We start from the raw sequence: 5,521 nt of genomic DNA on the forward strand, positions 1-5,521 counted from the left end.
ATCCGGTTTGCTGTGGGGGCTTCTTTAAGACTGGAAAGTCGAGCAAGACCTTATGGGAAACGTAGTTTTTCTTAGGATGAAGCGTGTACAGCACAGTGAATAGAAAAACTTCGAGATTGGAGTGGGAGGAATGAGAGAGGTAGAATCAGAATTGGAGCCCGAAATACTTACAGATTTGACATATGACGATTATGACAGTTTGTTAATCCAAGTTAAAAGGAGGTTTTCGTTGTGACAATAAAACGGAAAGTGAAAGATCTGGATTGTTTAAAAAGTTAGATTTCTTGGTTTCTAGATTAATGTTAAATATTTAGGTTGATTACTTATAATGTACACTATGAAAACTTAACACTGAGGTACAGAAAGAAAATAATAATAGGCAGTCATAGATATGGTTCTCTGAACTGAAAATCAGTCACGTCAGTCAGTCATGGTGGACCAAGGAATTCTTGACTGCTACATACATGCGTTCGTGTGCTTTCGTCCTGCCACAAACTGTTCTATTTCCAGGGTTGCAAGGAAAGCTTCAGAAGTGGCTCATTCAGAAACAGATGCTGCACTTGTAATCTTGCACATTCCAAAGCCTTTTTCCCAAGTTAATTTTAAGCTTTGCGTAGCCCTACTGAGGCACTAAGGGGAAAGCTCAAACAATGAACACACTACTATGTTATCCCTCCAGGCACTATGCACAGTTGCAATTAGAAACTCAAATGTGCGTACTTAACTAGAAACCTCCACTGTTTGGATGTTCAAATAGCAAATTGCCAACAGAAATCAACCACTGAATTTTAAGTTATGTCAAGTTTTATTCTATACTCAGGCATACAGCAGTACCGAATGATGGCAGTCAGAACGCCACTAAGCCTTAACAGAGCTTGCTTCCAGGTTGTCTGTCTGTGTCTGTCTGTATGTCTAGCTATCATATTTAAGAACTGCCCATCTTCTTTGCAGAGGGATTCTGGGTGGTATACAATAAAATATGTAACGCAAGCATAATTAAAACATCTTGTCATAGAAATGTAAAACAAAAATATACGATGACAGCTCAGTGGATAGGGTGGCCAGATATCTGGAATTTTGCCAAATCATCTGGATTTTAAAAACTTTGCACTCTATTCATTCTTTTGTTCACCTTTTTTTCCTGCTCTAACCTTGATCTACTTTGCTGACAGCTCATGTGATGGGCCTTGAAGCAAGGCTATCATACCTGGGTTACGAACATCTGGATGGCCACTAGAGAGTAACAGATTTTTAAAATCTCTTTACTGCCATTAATGGTTGTCTCAATTTCTGCAGCCCAGATGTTATAGTGCTTATTTAGAGGCAGTAAAAATTCACACAGCTACATGACTAAGTTAAGTAGCCTCCAAGGAGTCTGCATGGTAGTGATTCAAAATGGTCTGGGTAGGAAGGAAGTGTGTGAAGCAAAACAAATAGTTGGACCCTGAGACAAGCTGCCAAATCTTTTTTCTTTCCCTTTTTGGCTGGCAGTGCAATTAAAAAGTCTGCTGCCAGTATACCAGATTACTCAACACTCAAAAATCTTAAAATACCATGTAATGTATTTCTCTTCCATGAATTTCTCTTCCTCCTAAATATGGCTAACTTCGACATTATATTTGTCTGTGAAACATGGCTCAATGCATCTCTCCCCGACTCCATTACCACAGTAAGAGACTATCATGTTTACAGATCAGATCGTGAAAATCGTCGAGGAGGTGGTGTTGCTATATTCTATAAAAAATCCTTACATCTAAAAAATATCCAAGTTACCCAGGAGCTTGCCCTTCCTGAAACCATCATCTGTGAACTATCCTCAAATATCACAATTCGATTCTTACTATGTTACAGAGCACCTGATTATGACATCGAACATGTAAACAAGCTAAATACATTACTAACATGGGCTGCATCCTGCCCATACCCTTTTATCCTTCTTGGTGATTTCAATCTACCTCATATTAACTGGACCCTAAATGATTGTACAACTGAAATCATACACACAACCTTCTACAATGCTATTACAAATCTGGGACTGGAACAACTAGTAATCAACAACACTAGACTAAACAACTGCCTCGATCTCATCTTCTGCAACAGTTTGAACCTAATTTACGGAATACAAACTAAAGAACCCTTTTCCAGTAGTGACCACAATATGATCGACTTTTGTCTCAACATACATCCACACAAAAATCACCACAATGATGTAATCCCCTATTGTAACTTCAAAAAAGGCAACTATGATCTTATAGACAACGATCTCTCATCCCTTGATTGGCAAACTCTATTCACTGGATGCAATACCGTTGAAGACCATTATAACATATTTTTACTTGAAGTCAAAAGAGTCATCAAACTATATGTTCCAACAACAACTCCCAAAACAAAACAAAAAAGCAGATTACCCATATCAATAAGGAAACTTCAATCCAAAAAGAGATCACTCTGGCGGAAAAACAAATCTGGTCACGTTGCCAATTTCAAAAACCGATACAAAAATTTATGCCACCAGATAAAGACTGAATGCACCAATTATCACATTAAACAAGAGGAAAACCTTCTAAGCACCAATTCCACCCGAGCTTTTTACAATTTTGTAAACAACAAACTAAAAGACTCAAGGTCCATCCCTCCCTTGATAGGACCTGATGGTAAAGACTGCAACGACACCATTAAAGCCAACATCTTTAACACATTCTTCGCTCAGTATTTGTAAACAGCAATGGATCATGCCCAGTATTTCCTAGCCGTACCACAGATAACAACAATGATCTAATACATATCGATTTCACAGAAGACAATGTCGAAAAATCACTACGCAATCTAAAACCATCTCTATCTATTGGACTGGATGGAATATGTGCCTACTTCTTAAGAAAGCTATCCACTGCCATAGCCAAACCTCTAAGCATAATCTTTGAAAAATCTTTCAGGACCAGCTCCTTGCCTAACCTATGGTCACAAGCCACAGTCATCCCCATCTTCAAAAAGGGAGACCCAAGCCTAGTTGAAAATTACAGGCCAATCTCCTTATGCTGCGTCACCTGTAAAGTCATGGAATCAATTATTAACCAATCCATCATCCTCCACTTAGAGTCAAACAACCTACTCTCCAATAAACAATTTGGTTTCAGAAAAAAACTATCCTGTAATCTACAACTCTTACACTGCAAAAACATATGGACGACACAACTCGACCAGGGCAAAGCAATTGGCGCAATCTACATAGACTTCTGTAAAGCCTTTGATTCAGTGGTACACGACAAACTACTCCTAAAAATAAAATCCTATGGTATCTCTGGACAACTGAATAACTGGATAGAAGCATTCCTGTCAAACAGACAACAAATGGTCAAAATCGGGAGCGTTCTATCAAATCCAGTACCTGTCAATAGTGGTGTCCCCCAGGGCAGTGTTCTAGGACCAACTCTCTTCATACTCTACATAAGCGACCTCTGTGATCATATTAAGAGCAATTGCGTTCTCTTCGCTGATGATGTAAAGCTGTTCAATACCACAGACAATACTGCTACCTTACAAAAAGATCTTGACTATGTATCTGAATGGTCAAACAAATGGCAACTTCAAATCTCAACAAATAAATGCTCTGTCTTACATATTGGCAAAAAAATCAGAAAATAAAATACAAGCTGAATAGTCAAGATCTTGTTGATGACCCAAGCTCTGTAAAGGACCTTGGAATACTCACCTCTAATGATCTAAGTGCTAGAGCCCACTGCAACTACATAGCCAAAAGGCATTAAGAGTTGTTAACCTAATCCTACGAAGTTTTTTCTCTGGTAATATCACACTACTAACCAGAGCATACAAAACATTTGCTAGACCAATACTCGAATACAGTTCATCAGTCTGGAACCCTCATTACGTATCTGATATTAGCACAATTGAGAAAGTCCAGAAATATTTCACAAGAAGAGTTCTCCACTCTTCTACTCGTTGTAGAATACCTTATGCCACCAGACTTGAAATTCTAAAACTAGAAAACCTTGAATTACGCCGTCTTCGGTCTGACTTAAGCATGGTATATAAAATCATACATTGCAATGTCCTACCTGTCAATGAATACTTCAGCTTCAACCATAACAACACAAGAGCACACAATAGATACAAACTCAAAGTAAACCGCACCAAACTTGATTGCAGGAAATACGACTTCAGCAATAGAGTGGTCAATGTCTGGAATACTCTACCCGACTCTATAGTCTCTTCCCCAAACCCCAAAAACTTTAACCTTAGACTGTCTACTATTGACCTCACCCCTTTCCTAAGAGGTCTGTAGGGGGCGTGCATAAGCGCACCATTGTGCCTACCGTCCCTGTCCTATTGTTTCTCTTATTCTTTTATTTTTCTTATATGTACCCATTTCATGTATTCACAACTATGTATACACTTATACTTATTATCTTGTAAACAATTGGCAAATCAAATAAATAAAATAAAATAAAATAAATGTATGTATAAGAGAGAGTAAGAGGGAAGGGAACAAAAGTTATATTTTGGGGAAAAGATTTGGGGTGGGTGGGGGAAGAGAAAACAAAGTGGCTTATGTCAGATAAAAGAAGGTGGACAGTTTAGAAATATGAATAAATAAAAAGTATGCTGCTTAGACTAAATGTAAAAGAAGTGCAGGGTAATATTTGTTTCAGCAAACCAAGGGAAGTTGATATTAGATCTAGCAATTGTTTGGTCGCTGATCCAAATGCCAAAACAAACATCATTATTTAATTGAGAAAGGACACATATTAATAACCAAGAGTAAAAAGATGAATATCATTCCAAATCCTGTGATAGTGCCATTAGCAACAAGACAATAAAGGACTGTTCTTCGCTGATATATTTTGTCCAAAAAGAATATATTGAACACTCCAAAGTACAGGTATGCTGTCCTAGTTTTCTAAACCCTCTGTGACAACCCAGGATGATAAAATCATTGTTGCTGAACTTTGCAAGCCTGTTGTGTAAGTTTGTTTTGCAAGTTGCAAAATAAATCATTGTTGTTCATTCTTTGGGTCACTGTCTTCCTTTCTCTGGATCTGCCTCAGGTTGTTATGTCCATTCTTTTAACGAAGTATTATTTTGAAACTAGTGTTTTGTGCTGTTGATTTGTGAAATTGACAACACTCAGTCATTAGCCAAAGTTCATTGAATAATATATGTTAGGAATGTAAGTTACTTAACAGCTATTTGGGTTGGAAATATATAAGCCAGAATAGACATTTTAATACTGTCTCTTTAAGGGAATGCTAAAAGTGTAATTAGGTGTGGTTTTTAAAATGGCCATAAGATGGAGCCAGAAACCTGGGTTGTTTTAATCTTAGTCTTAGTCTCAGAAGAGAGTGTGAGTAAGTCTCTTTTTCATTCTGTTGGAGAGTATTGCCGTTCTTCCTAATTGACTGATATTCTTGGATTTGATGTAAGTCTGATACTGAACTGTTTTTGACACTGGACTTTGTTATTGGATTATCCCTGGATTGAAAACTGACTGATTTACCATATA

The sequence above is a fragment of the Notechis scutatus genome, chromosome 1 (assembly GCF_049901735.1).
Source record: "Notechis scutatus isolate UNSWTSFEM ecotype Mainland chromosome 1, rNotScu1.2, whole genome shotgun sequence".
In the NCBI taxonomy this organism is placed as follows: Eukaryota; Metazoa; Chordata; class Lepidosauria; order Squamata; family Elapidae; genus Notechis; species Notechis scutatus.